Source organism: Pleurodeles waltl, chromosome 7 (genome assembly GCF_031143425.1).
Source record: "Pleurodeles waltl isolate 20211129_DDA chromosome 7, aPleWal1.hap1.20221129, whole genome shotgun sequence".
Lineage (NCBI taxonomy): Eukaryota > Metazoa > Chordata > Amphibia > Caudata > Salamandridae > Pleurodeles > Pleurodeles waltl.
In genome coordinates, this window is record NC_090446.1 from 264,756,529 (window position 1) to 264,772,126 (window position 15,598).

Below are 15,598 nucleotides of genomic sequence, written 5' to 3' on the forward strand. Positions count from 1 at the left end.
GATTTGGACTGGTATGTCACAACAGTCAGGTTACATAATCAATCTCCTAATTAAATTGTATCATGTGATTTCAAGCCAACCAAATAATTTGCCAATAAAAATTTCACACCCTTCTTAAGGTCTGGTTTGACAGTGCAGCTGTCGCAAACCAATTATGTGACACCTACCAGGAGAGGGGCTTTAGATCTGCCCACATGTTGGAAGCCAGGAGTAAATGTTTGATTGGGCAGATGTTGTGTACTTCCACAAAAAAAGTGCTTGACTTGAACACAGCAAACTTAATTTTGTTTATTTATCCAGCTGCCTGAGCTTGAACTTTAAGGGGCACACTCATGTGATTACCCTGCTACAAAAGTTTCTTAGATAACTAGATAATTTATGGCGTTTTTCTGTGGCAGCAGCACAGATAGGAGGAGGCAATCATTAATGTACATGTTTTTTTTTAGGTCTGACTTGACAAGGCATTCATAAGCCGGACCTATTGACATTGCTAAAGCTTGTGCTAGAATAGGATGAGTTTAATAACAGAGGTTTTCCCTAAAGGTAAACTAATTCTTTGGATGCTAATGACTCCACCTTAGGTTGCAGGGACCTCAGCTCCAGATATGTATAAAAAATACAATATTTATTTCTTCTAATTGCTTACCAAGGTCCAGAGTGTACCTTTATTGTGATCAATGGCTAAAGAAAATAACAATTGCTTATTTGCTGTTGAGCACAGACAGATATTTCCACAGTGTGAATTTTACACTCTTAGACCTTTTTTATCTTACACCCTTCACCTTCTGAAGACCGACAGTTCTGCTGGGCTCAGGGGCTGCATTAGTCCGAGAGGCTAAGGTTTCCGAAATAAACTCTTGCAGAGATTTGCCACTTTCCAGACTATCATTGATTTTAAAATCTCAACAACAAGAGAACAATGCCATAGATACTAGAGTGTATTCCTAGGCAGCTACTCTATGGCCTCATTATGAGTTAAGCTATTTCACCTGAAAGAGAAGCTCAAGTGAAATCCTTAGGATCGCAATTACAATGTGTCCAGGCCTGGAACTTTTGGGTCTAAAAAATCCACACCAAATAATTCCAGGCCCAGAGACTACAGGCCTCTCCAGGGAGCTGCAGGGATGGGGCTGCAGGCAGCAGCATTGCCCAGCCCTTAACAACTCCCTGCGGCAGTCAGTGGGAGTTGGCAGTGTTCCTCCTGGACAGACAGAAGGGTGCTCGGCATCTTTTGCTCATCCTATTTGTGGCCCGACACTCCACTAAAATTTCCTTTCTCAGAAAAGCTAAAAATATTGGGGATTTTTGTCCAAAAGCAGGATACACTTTCTAGTAAACCACTTAGTTACACTGTGTCTGCACAGGTATTCCTCATTTCGGGGAGATAACTCATTAAGGCCAGACTTTGGTGCAGCAGTACCAGCAGGTAACATAGATTCCAGCAACCAGTATATCCGCACCGCAGTTTTGGCCATCTCATAAGGAGGGCCTATGTGTTGACTCATAGGTGTACCAAATTAGATAATTGAATGGAACCAGCCGTTTAATGTTCGAAAACCAAAAGCGTATGGAGAGATGAACTGTCAACAGCTGAGTTTATCTTTGCCTTGGTGAGGGATTGAATTTTGTGGAATATCCCAATATAAACTTTGAGCAATCACCTCCTCTGCCTCCAGTTTGCTGTGACTGACGTTTAGGATGGTCATCCTTTAGAATAAACTCTGTGGAGGTGTATGATGTTTGAGGTTTGATGCGCTGCCCTTTGTGATTGTTTAATTGCATAGACGGCAAATTATTTAAATTTCGGAGAAAGTGGGATGTTCAAACACCATGCTTCTTGACGGCAGACTATGGCATGTGAAAAACAAAGATGACATCCCAGTCATTGGCTAGCATTTCCAGGCAAATGAAAAAACATTTGCTGAAAATGGCAGAACTTTCATGTAGTAGTCTTCTCCTACCAATTTAGTCGGAAACATGGTGCTGCAACAGAATATTGACTCGAATGACAGAATCAGACAGCCATTACTAGCCTGTATCAGGAGCTTTTCTTGCTATAAATGGCTTGGCTTCCCTCTGGATAACCATTATCCCACTCCTTGGCCGGTAGCCATATCCTACAGGACCTTTAGCTGTCCTTAAATATGTTTATTACAATAGACTTTATAGTAGATGTACCTGGGACCTTGTAATAATTTGTTACATTCAGAATTACTTCCTGTGAATAATATTCCGCACTGCTCCTGAGAGACCAATGCTCTAATCTGCTAGCAGTAGACTATAAGTAAAAGAGGTTCAGCATCCCTTGGATTTGTCTTGGTGACCACAGTATTCTCCTGTCTTACTCCAGGGAAGCGTGTGATGAATCTGATACATTTCATGGCTTATGAGCCTAAATTTCATAAAATATTAGGCTGGCATGAGCGTCCAAAAAACCTTGGCTATTATTAAACATTTTGTGTTGCTCAGTCACTTCAGTTGGATTTGCACCACAAATAGTTGGAGTAAAAAAATGCAGGCATGGAAAAAGCATTACATTCCCGGGCTAGCGAATGCATGGCAGCCTTAATACTATATGTTAAATGCATGAACTCTTTTCTGTGCAGCAATGTGTAAATTAAAGATACTTGGGCACAATCCACTAAACTGCATTTGTGACCTCATGCTCGCTCCAGAAGCTTCCACTATGCTCCTGCCAATTGCAGCATCGTACACATTCTGGAAGCTTCTAGAATAATGTAAAAGCTTCTGGAACTATCTGATAGCTTCTAGGACATCCCATCAAAGTCTTGAGGGACATCTAGCATCCAATAGTTATTTTAGGCACACCCTTGCAGCAGCAAACCTGCTTGGCAATCAACTCTGCTTGGAGAATCAGCTGCTTGCTTTCAGCTTACATGAAGATCATTCCAGTACAGCCCTGGTGGTTGGTGTCGGTCAGCCACCAGTGTTAAAGATCTTCCAAAACCTCAATGCATCAAAAGCCAGGAGGAACCTGCAAAACACAGGAGAAGATTAATGACCTATGTGGTCTGTGACCACACTTCTGTTTCCCTAATCCACGATCTCATAACCACCACCAATCTCAAATGAGGTGTACCCTTCTCTCCTGGAACGTAAACAGTCTGTTAGATCATATTAAACACACCACTGTCATTAAATCTCTCCAGTGCCACCACCCCAGCATTGTTCTCTTGCAATATACACATCTTCTGGGCACTCACTGCCTCTTCTTATGCAAGTTCGGTTGTAACTCGGCATTCAATTCTCACTTTGCCCGGGACTCTAGAAGTACAGCAATCCTCCTTCATAAATCCCTTCCCTGGTGGTAACCCAAAAATTTGACAATCTTCAGGGCATATATGTAGGGATGATGGGTCCACTGGGAGGGAAACCTAATGCCCTCTTCAGCATTTACATCCCCCTCAACTACATAAGCATGCATTTCAAGGCCTGATCCGATTGACAGCAACATTGCCGCACTGTACTTTGATCCTTGGGGGAGATTTAAATTTAGTGGCTGACATGACCTCTTACATTTATGGCCCAGTCATTCATGATCATTGCTAACATTCGTGTTCCTTTCCTCACTGGCTGTCCTCACTTGGACTATGTGATGCCTGGAGAGTATTGAATCCCCAAACCACTGCTTACACACACACACTCTAAAATGTACCTGTACTATGTCCTGTATCGATTACATTCTTCTTCCAGCCACTGACCTTCCAGCTACATTTCGGGCCCCCATGCTTCCTTGTCGTATAATTGATCACTCGCAACAGATCCTCTGACTTGGCTCACCGGCTCCCCACAGGCACCCAATGTGGCGACTTAATTCATGACTCCCCATGGATGACAAATTAGTTACCCACCCAGCCAAGGAGCTTCAATCATATTTTGACACAAACAAAGGCGGGGTTTATAGCGGGGCATCATATCGGAGTGGGTAAATCGATACTCCAGGGGGAATGAAGGGGTACTTGGGGCATAGGGAGAAGAAAAGGCAATACGATATTACCGATCTTTTCATACTTACTACTGAAACCTCACTTTCATTTCAGGCAACCAAGGCATTGACTCAGCAACTTGAATTAGACAGAACAACGCTTCGCCACATGGTCTCCTGTGAGCCCTGTAAATGTTGGCGAGCAGCTATGCAATGTGTGTGCAAACATGGTAACAAAAGCAGCATCCTCCTCTATCGGCTAGCCACCAAAAACCTCATGTTGTGCTTTGTTCTCGCCATGCAGACGCAATTTGATGCCGTGGCTACATCACCAATGGACATTGCGACTGCCTTTACTGCCTATTAAAGAAATCTATACCCCTGCCATCCACGCCCTCTGACGAATTGCGCTCAACCACTGCTGGCAGACATTCCCCTCCTGACTCTCACCAGTGCCCAACAGGCGTCTTTGGATGCACCTCTTACAGCTGAGGAAATCCAAACGGCTATCCGGGACTTAAAACCCAGGAAGACCCTAGGCCCAGATGAGTTTCCTCTTGAATACTACTCTAACTTTTGTGACATCTTATCCTCACACCTGCCCTTGCTCTACACTGAAGCAATACAAATAGGGTCCTTTCCACAAGAAATTGACTTAGCGACCATAGTTGTTATCCCCAAGACTGATCAACAGTCAGCTGACTGTGGGGCATATCACGCCATCACTCTCATCAACACTGATATCAAGTTCTATGCTAAAATCGTGGCGATCAGCTCCAGACGGTGTGGGCTTCTAGTCCATCCGGACCAATGTACCTTTATGTCTAATCGTAGTACAAGACACTGCATTCAGTGTCTACAGGTTCCCCTTTGGTATACAGATGACCTTCCTGCAGAAATGGCCCTCCATTTGGTCAATTTTTAAAAAGCATTTGATACAGTTGACTGGGGATATCTAAAGATGATGCTTGCTCGGATGGGATTTGTCACCCAGTTTTGAGCCAAGGTGTCCCTTCTTCACTTCCACCCGACCACACGGGTTATGATCAATGGAGTACTATCTGACAAATTTTCAATTAAAGGGTGCACTCACTAGCGATGCCCCCTGTTCCCTCTTCTCTCACCATAGAGCCTCTGGCAGAATTAATTAGATTTGATGCGCAGATGGGGGCTGACGGTGGAAAGGGGTCCCTGAGGATAAAATTGAGTTTTATGTGAATTATGTCCTTCTCTATATTGGGGACCTTGGTACCTCTGGCCCATTGGCCCTTGGACTTGTACTCCTCTGGCCTCCACCTTAATAAAGAGAAATCCTTACATGTCCTGTCTTGGGGCGACAGTGCCTCCAGTGCTTGAAGAGACAGCATCTCCACTAGACAGCTAACTTCAAATGCCTAGGGATCCAAATTGTAATAAGAATGGAGTGAGACATGTATTATTGCTCAATACTGGACTAGAATTAGTGGCACTCTATCTGCAGTTCTAAATGTTCAGATTCTCCTGACTCCCAAGCTGGTGTTGCTGGGCTTAATCGAGGATCTTGAAGGCTTCCGTGGGGGCCTAGTAGCCCTTGTGACAAAAAGAGACATTGCACAATCCTGGAAATGCCCCATCCCCCTGACAACTGTGCTCTGACATGGATTGGCGTGCTGGACAGGAGGAACCGAATGACAAGGCCTGTGGTTGTCCTCAAAAGTTCTTAAATATTTGCAGTAAATGGTGGGAAATGATGGCTTATTTACTAAATTGTATGATGTGTCCGCCATTGATGACTAATTTAATGGGGCAGGGGAGAAGATTGGGAGGTGGGAACAGAGATGGAATGTTATTGCAAGCGATCTTATATCTTTGGTATGGTATCAATTTTACTTTGTTTCATAAGTGCAAAATTCAATAAAAGTGTGTTTATCAAAAAAGGAGGAAGGTTAGGACAATGATTCCCTAAACCAAGATAAGCGAAAGCATGAGCAAGCACAATTTTGATTTAAAGGAACTTTTTTTCCAATGTACAGAGACTTAGCCCAAAAACTGTGTTTAAATAGGAAGTACCAGGAGACATTGGTGGTCATCCGACCCTGGCAGTCTGAAGACCGCAAGGGCCAAGGTGGCCGTTCCAGCCCCGATGGGCCAGTGGTGAAGACCACCACATTACGAGTGTGACGGTTTGGCCTCAGCCAAAACATCACTTTCCTGTGCTTACCGCAAGGGCGGTCAGACCGGTGGGCCAGAGATAAGCATCTCCGACCCGGCGGTCCACCCAATACCGGCAGCAGTATCACGAGCCCCTTTTCACTAGGGATATTGTGGCGGTAGCACCACCACAAAATCCCTAGCGGAAAGGCTACCATCAACAGGAATTTGCATTCCTTTCACCAGTAGACGACTCTCCCACCCCCTTCCCTTACAACATTCCCACCCCCCACCTCCTCAAACCACCCAGTAACCCCCCACTATCTCGCTCCCAGTAGTGACCCCCCACCCCCACACACAAGCACACCCTGACACTCACTCACTCACACTCACAACACCCTTACACTCACGTGCCCACATACGCAACATCCCCAAATCCATACACACATACATACATACACGCACAACACCCCCACTCACACACACACACTCACTACATTCACCACATTGACACAAATACACACTCCATTGCCCTACCCCGTCCTTTCCTCAAAATACATACACACACAACCCCCACCCCTGTCTACATGCATGCACCCCAACCCAGCATTCACATTCACCCACACACTCTTCGCCATCACCACATTTACGCACAAACACACACACACTCACAAAAAATCCCCCTGCCTCCCCCATTAATGACACACATACACACCCTCACACACATCCATTCATACACCACACCCCCCTCCCCTTGTGGAGGACACTTACCTCGTCAGACGAGGTGCTCCTGCCTGAGGGGATGGGATACAGCGCTCCCACTGCCGTCAGCATCCCGCCATCAGGACACCACCAGGCCGTATTACAGATCCTAATACGGCTGGTGGAGTCCTTTTGGTGGGACGGGCCGGTGGTGGAACCGCCTCTGTGCCTCCAACCGCCAGCACAACTACTGGGGGATTTCTGCCCAAATTGTGGCAGGAATCCTTCAGTACTCGTAATATGGCGGTCATAAGACTGCCAGCACTGGTGGTCTTCTGGCACCCACGGATTCGGCTGTCATAGGAAAAGACTGCCGAAGTCAGAATGATCACCATTGTGTCTTATCTTAAGACATTGTTGCAAACATTGTGCTTGCAAACCTGAGAGCCAAAGCTCATAATCATTGTTAAAAACGTACCACATAAGACTTGGAACATTGCACAGGAATATTGTAATGACTGTTTATAAGCTAGAGTGTTTGATTCTGTTATTTAAAGTCATGTCCAAATACAGAACCTAATTCACTGAGTATATGTAGTGATATGCAAAATATGTTTAGGACTGAAATTAAAGATATTTGGTAAACAAAATCGTACTGATAGTCAGTTCGGTATTCCAGGCCTTAACACATGAGAATGATGGAAAGGGTGTGTGGTGAAGAAACACTTCATCTAGTCAGACTGTGAAGCTGAGTGAAGGCACTTAGCAGTTCCACAAAAGTATCTTATCTTTTTCTCAATACCATTCCCCCTTTTACCTTGGCACTGTCTCTGAGAGGGTGTAGATTTCGCCCATTCAAGAGAGCTCAGTTAAGCACTGGTGGATAAGTCGTCATGTATCACTCCCTCTGGACCAGAGGATCACAGGTTAGTCAATCAATTAAAAAAATGTGCATCAAATCTGCATCTCACATAGCAAATGTAAATTGTTCCCCCTAATTACAATAACAAACTATCCCTTTTGACTGTATTGTCGGTTAAAATGTAGCTTTGGATTGGCCTTCATAGGATGAGTATTGCAGATTACCTTCCTGTTTTGTAACACACCCCTTGCCTCATCTTTGGGGGAGTGAGGCAGTTGGTATACATTCATCGTTGGTGGCTGCCCCATTCTCTACATCTAGGCACATAGTCAATGAAAAATAATCAAAGCACACACCTGCCATGTTAAGAATAGATGTGGTGCCTATTATTTTGTTCTTCCCAATATTAGGGAATTACATGGCATTTTGATGATAGAAGATTCGCATTTCAGGGAGCTTTGGGTATTCTGTGCTGCTTGCTGTGACCTAGCCAGTTTAGCTGATGGATTTGTTTTGGGAAGAACTATAGGTAAATGGGGCAACACAATTAAATAGGGTTCCAAATGATAGTGTAACCCACTCAGAGAATCAACGTTATCAAAATTCCATCAGACTAAAACGCCGCACCAGATAGAATAGACTTTACTCCGTAACCTTACTATTCTGACTGACTGCACTAATTGAAAAATGGAAGTTCCACCAAGAATGTATCTTTTGCCTTGAAAAAGCCCTGAGTTATCCAACCAAACAAAAGGGGTGAAACACATGTCGTCTGTTTTTCATTATATGTCTATGACTTTTATGTTTGTGTCTTCATCTCTAAGCTTCAAGATCTTTAATGTGGAATGCCACGACATTCAAGTTTTGTTATAAATAAATGAAACCTATTTGAAAATAACGCTGGAATGATTTCACGCTTGACTTCAAACTGATGGAATTTTGACAGCATTGATTCTCTGAGTGGGTCACACTATCATTTGGAAATGTATTCTTGTTTTTTGGGGGAAATTGGTCCAAACCCCTAGGTTAACCCACTGAAAAAGAATTGGGCGTTTACCAGGACAGGAGATCTGTACCGTCAAACTTAGTGCTTTGACACCTAGGACTGACAATTAAATAGGGTTTAGACAACATCAGTTACTGCTGGTGGCCATAACTACTCAAAGAATAATGTTTGGATTACCTTCGAACATCCTCTGAGTGTATTTTGGGTTTCATCATCCCGGTGAGGGCATGTTCTACTATATAAGATGAAGCCCTACATTTAGGGGTTACCTTTTCAAACTGAGGACTATTGTTTTCCCTCAGAAGAGTGACACAATTTACCAGAGGTGCTGATGTCTTTGATTGCATTGTCCTTTGTATTGAGTACAATACAGTATACTGTACATTGTAATTGTATTTATATAGCGCTTACTACCCCTACAAGGCATCAAAGTGCATTTTGACATGTAGCACGCTACTCTGGAACCCAAAAAAGATAAGTGGTAAATTACTATAGGGATATGTAAGTGTCTATTAGTTGGATTGAACAGGATAATGGAGAGATAGAAGAAGGAAGAGTCTAGAAAGTGTTATTTGGGAGATGTTAGTAGTAGGATGAGGTTTGGGATTCGTAAAAAATGGAAAGACGGAAGAGGGAAGAGTCTCTAGAAATGGATTAGGGAGATTATACTTGTAAAATGAGGCTTGAGATATGTCAAAGAAGGGATACACGAGGAAAGAATTTAGAAACGGTTATTTGAGAGATCATAGTAGTAAAATGAGGTTTAGGGTGATACGAGGAGGGATAGAGGAGAGAAGAGTCTAGAAAGGGTTATATTGGAGATCATAGTAGTAGAATGAGGTTTGGGATGTGGAACGAGTCTGAGAGTGGGGGTAGAGGATATACTGAAAGAGGTATAGGGTGAGACATAGAGTAGTGCACTGGATAGAGTTAAAAACCTTTTTTCTTCTACAGTAGGAGTAAAGTAATAAAGATATAGATACATTAGTACGTAGACAGGGTATACATGTTTAAGGAAGAGACTATATTGAGAGTAACTGTGACAACTGAGAAATATATTAGACCCGGCCATATACAAATCAGTCTTGACCCTGCTCCCCATGGGTACAGTCCAATCCGAACTGCAAAGCCAGGTACTACCTCGACTGGAAACAAGCATCCTGGGAACGGTTTCTGGGTACCACCCTTCATCAACCAGACTAGCTTGAATCCAGTGGCACAGTAAGCATGGGACCGACGTCTGGGCATACCCTTGCCACTTAGGGCGACAATAGCAAAAAGAACAGATGATGGATGGAATGCAGAACAATTCAAACATTCACCCCCTGTCACAAAGATCTGGGTTTAATCAATAATTTTTTGCCTATCACTCCACCCCAGCCTATGCAAATCAATCTTGACCCTGTTCCCCATTGGAACAGTCTAGCCCGAGCTGCCAAGTCAGGTCCTCCCTGGTCTGGAAACAAGCATCCAGGGAGTGGTTTCGGGGTACCATTCCTCATTTAATGGTATGGAATATTTGTTCACATTCCCACATCCACTAGGATGACCATCATCGTTTTGCAAATTCTTGTAGTAGGCAGATGATATTGGAATAAACTCTGATGTATCTGGAGCAGTATCAGAGGCATAACAAAGGCCCCTGCAGCCCCTGGAGGGGGTCCCGAGCTCAAGGGAACCCCCTCAGCACAGTACCTTGGCCAGAGAGCTTCTGAGTGTGTCCGGGGGGAAGGAAATCCATGTACTGTGCAAGGGGGAGACACTTAAGTTTTGTTACTCCACTGAAAAGTAGGTTGCCATCTCTAAAATGGATTGCATAGTTCTGATGTTTGTTAAGATTAACTGCGTCACTGAGGGCTTCAATTTTCTTGGGATGAGGTGCATATCTTTTTATGAGAACCTGTCCCCAAAGAATTTGAGTTGGCTCTTGTGAAATTCACACTTTTTGCATTGAAGGTTAGGCTGGCTTACTTTAGTGCTTGCAGACCCTGTGCAATGCCTTTTCCTGCTCATTACTGTAGTTATGAGTGTTGTTCACTGATCTGATTACCTCCCTGACTTATCCTTAGAAGATCTCTGCTGCTGAGGGGTAGTTCAGTCTTATGTACTGGAACAGCCCAGGGTGAGTGGTGAATGTGATGATGTGCCTCGAGTCCTTTTATAGTTCCAGCTGGTGGTCTCCATGGTTTAGGTTTTGTTTAAAGAAAGTTCTAGCTCCTTTTAATGAGGCGATCATGTCCTTCATGTGAAGGCCAGGGTTTCTTTCTTTCTCCATAGCTGTCTTTGGGATCCCCATGTCAGCCCAAATGAAAACCTTTTCACCTGTGCTTCTCTTCTGGACTATCATTAGTGGTGAGAACCATGGTGTGGGTCCTCTGGGTTCAACATAGGATACAAGCAAGCTTGAGCTGTTTCACAGTCAGTAGACTTCTAAAGCTACTCAAAGGTGTTCTGTAGTCCACAACGTGGATAGGAGCTTCTACAGAGTGTTCCTTGTAAGTTAAATTTGTCCTATGTTTCCCAAGGCAGTCTGTGGCTTGCTGTCCCTCAGCATGTAGATCTTTGTTCTTGCCTTTTCTAATTTGGGTCTTGGGTTCATCTGCTTGTGCTCAGTGCCCTAATGTAGCCCAACAATACCCCACAGTCTATGATACATGGAGTTACAAGACCTCCCATTTTGAGAGTTATGTGCAAGTATTTCTTCTCCGAGAGTTGTTCATCAGTAATCATAAATAGGCATTCATTGCTTTTGCATGAATACGATTATGATGCACTGAGCATGATGGTTCAGATGACCTCCAATGCAATTCTGTGGTAGATCGGCATGAGCAGTGGCTTTTGTCTCCTACTGCTCATGCATGGTGCTATGATTTATGGCGCTCAATGAACATGTTTCTCCATTCCTTCTGCCCTTGCACATGCGCTCAAAATGGTTTCCTTTCTGGCATTTCAGCCACTTTTGGGCAATTGCAGGACATGTTTCTTCATGTGGGTATTCTTGATCACCTATATAACATTCTCATATGTTGTATTATGTTTTGTGCTTGTGTTTATTTTGGGTTGCATTCTGCTCTCTTGATCAATGTCTCTAATGGGTGGTTAACAGACTCTTCTTCATCTGGTCCCATAACTAACTGGAACACCTGTTCTCTTTTTTATGCCTTCCTCAATTAGGTTTTAATTGCTTTGGCTTTGATGTAGTCAGGTACTCATGTCCTCTTTCAAATTTTGTCTAAGGTGGAGTAGATGGGGGCTGGAGTGGCTCTGATTAGGTGAATCACAGCTGTGTATAAGTATATATCAAAATGAGAGTGTAAGACTAGACTGTGTAGTTGGGTTAAGAATTCATTCTCCGACTGATCTTTCTGCCAGTTTGAAGTTATTTTAGCTCCGCACCACATTTTGGGAATTATGGAATTTAGTGCAGCACATACATCTTGATAGGTGGTGTTCTGTATCAGTAGCAGTATTTTGATGACTCATCATACATCTATGTTGGGTAGGGTTTTCAGAATGAGTAACATTTTTTTGTCTTCTTTTCTCTGGATGCTTATATGAAGTCATCAAAGTCATGCAGCCATTAAGTATTTGGGACCATTGCAGTTGACTGGAATTATCATGAACTGTTCCTATGATCTGAGGAATGATATTAAGCTTTTGGTCAGTTTTCACTCAGTGGACATTGTTGGCTTTGTTCCAATGATTTGATTCACTGTCTTTGTTCCTTTTCTTTCTTTGTCTTCCCGGCTTCTTCAGTACCCACTGCATGTGTAGGGAGAATTGTTCCTTTGCCTATTTGGTTGGGCTTCATTGGTTTTCTGCGGTCATTTGTGCATGAAGCAGGCTGCTTGACTTTGAAATGACTGCTGCTTTATGTTGCACCAGTCTCTTCTTTGTGTCTTGGGTTTGCTAACATTTACTGCCAAGCTGCCTCACCTCGAGATTGCTGCTGCCTTACTGGGGCCCTAGTCTTCTACTTGCCTTGGTTTATCTAGACAATATGGCTGTTGCATGTTTGTCCTCTTTCTATGCTGTTATTAAGATTGCTGCCCACCCTCTATTTCTTGAGAGCCTAGGTTCTATCAAGGCATGTCCAGTGGTCAGATCCTGTGAATGCTGCTGCTTGGGTCTCTTCCTGCCTCGGATATTGTGCATTCTTAGACATGATCATGTAAGGTCTCCTTGCTGCTGTCAGTTGCATTTGTGTTCCGGCTGGAGCTTGTTAATGCCTCCTACTAGGGTAGCATTGGCAATATAGATCTGCTTGGTAATGCGCACACTCTCAGTTGGGTGCATGATAATTGCCCTGTCTACCATGTAATGTGTTTGCTGGACTTCCTTTGGTGTATGCACAAGGGTGTGTTAGCCTCTTATTATGAGTAGTTCATGTGGCTGCAGCTGGTGACGGTGTCACACTTTGCTGGGATTGGCTTCTACTCATCGTCACCAGTAGGTATGGTATGTATCTGTATGAAGGGGATGTTCATGCTAGACACACTAGTCCTGGCCCCTTTATATACCTCCAATCAAAAATTATTGTCCAGAGATTTTCATTTTTGATTTGTGTTTTTGTACCATTAGAGAAAAGGTTTAACGTGAGTAGACTTTGCTTATATAGGTCGATTCTTTCTGGATGACATTTTAAAAAATGGCGGATGTGTTGCAGTGATGATGTAATATTTGAGGAACCATCAGATCTATATACTTCATTTTGGGGTCAAAACTTAGGTTTTGGGGGTCAAGTAGTCTTATAAAGACAGACAATAACTCCTCAGAGCAACCCTTCTGCCACTTTCCAAAATGGCAACTCTAGCAAAGCAGCTGGTAGCAGAGGATCTTTACCTCCTGACAGTGTTGCTAACTACAACATTTGAGGATTCCTTCAACAAAGAAAAATGTGTGATATGTCAAACTAATCCAAGAGAGAAGATGTCATCAACTGTGGATGTACAGGAGAGAGTTTGAGATGCTACAGAAATACAGCACAACAAAGTTCACAAATGACTGAAACTGATGGGTGAAGAGGATCAACTATTTTATCATTGTAACAATAAGTGCTACAAGTTGTATACAATGGAAAAAGCCTGGAAAAATATTTGTCAAAAAATAGCAATAACCAGTGAATCACAACAAGAATTCTGAGAAAGCAACAACCAAACCCAATGGCCATCCTCTTAGAAGATCGATGGCTACCCCTCATCATCCTCTGATCAGAAAACAGAGGATATTCAATGTGTTATCTGTGGTTTAGCCAGAACGGGGGCCAAAGAGATTGATGAAAGAACAAAATACAGAGTATTTGAGTCTCAAAGTACAAACATGTTTTTATCTGCAGCTAGTTTCTCCCAAGATTAAGAAGGTCATTACAACATTGGCGGTAAAAGCCACTCACCGCCGTGCAGAAGACCGCCAATACACCGCCAGCTATTATGACCCACATCTCGGAATCCGCCGAAATTCAGACACCCACACAAGTCCGCCACACCAAAGGTCAGTGATAAACTGGTGAAAACAAAACCTCCACCGTCACGCCAACAGAAACACGCCCATGCCATTACGACCCACGAATCCACGTGGCGGTCTTTCAACACGGTATTCCATTGGCGGTACAAACAGCCGCGTTCAAAATACACACACATCTCCAAAACACCGCCACATTGGACAATTCAAAATACACACACCTGATACACATACAAACAACACTCCCACACACCCAACACAATATAAACCACACACCCACATCACCCACAAACCCCTACGACCAAAAATCAGAGACGAAGGCGACAGAGAGAGAGCACAGCAATAGAGAACCCCACCACACAGAGGCACAAAACACCATCACCCACACAACATCCACGCACAATATTCCACACACCACAACACATCACCACACTCATCACCACATACACCACCCCACACATCACCTACAACACTCCATGGCAGGCCAAAGACACCCCAGGTTTTCCGAGGGGGAGCTCAGGGTCATGGTGGAGGAAATCGTACGGGTAGAGCCACAGCTATTTGGATCACAGGTGCAGCACACCTCCATAGCCAGGAAGATGGAGCTACGGCGAAGCATTGTCGACAGGGTAAACGCAGTGGGACAGCACCCAAGAATCGGGAGGACATCAGGAAGAGGTGGAACGACATACGGGGGAAGGTGCGTTCAGTGGTCTCCAGGCACAACATCGCGATTCAGCGGACTGGCGGCGGACCCCCACCTCCTCCCCCACAACTAACAACATGGGAGGAGCAGGTCTTGACCATTATGCATCCTGAGGGCCTTGGAGGAGTCGGTGGAGGAATGGACACTGGTAAGTCAAATCTTAACTATCATATCCCCCACCCTACCTGCATGCTATCACACACCCCCACCCTCACCCCCTCCCCTAACACTCCAACTCCTCACTAATGTACTTATAACACAAACCACCCATCCCAACACCAAGCCCTGTATGACACAAATAAGCATAGACACCCATCACTAAAGCATGCCCACTGCACATACCCATAACACCCCCCAACCATCATCACACAAGCGTCCACACAGGAATGCTTGCACTGGGGTACACGCACACCCACCCATTGCACACCATGACACACACACATACAATAATCATGCTTTTATACCCCTGCAGGGCCACTACGTAACGTCACCACACAGGAGGGTCCAGACATGTCCACTCCACCCCCAGAAGAGGCCCACAGTGATGACAGCAGCTCTGTCCAACTGGATCCAGATGACCAGCCCGGACCATCGTGGGCCTCAGGACAGTCGGTTCCCCTCGCACAGGCACAGCCCAACACTGACCTTCCACCCTCTGGTAACACCAGCACAGCACCCACCCAGTGGGCCCATACCTCCGTACCCAGGACACGTCAGTCAGCTGTGTGTCCACCACTACAGGGAACCCAGGATAACCCACCACCCCAACAACAACAGGGACCTGGG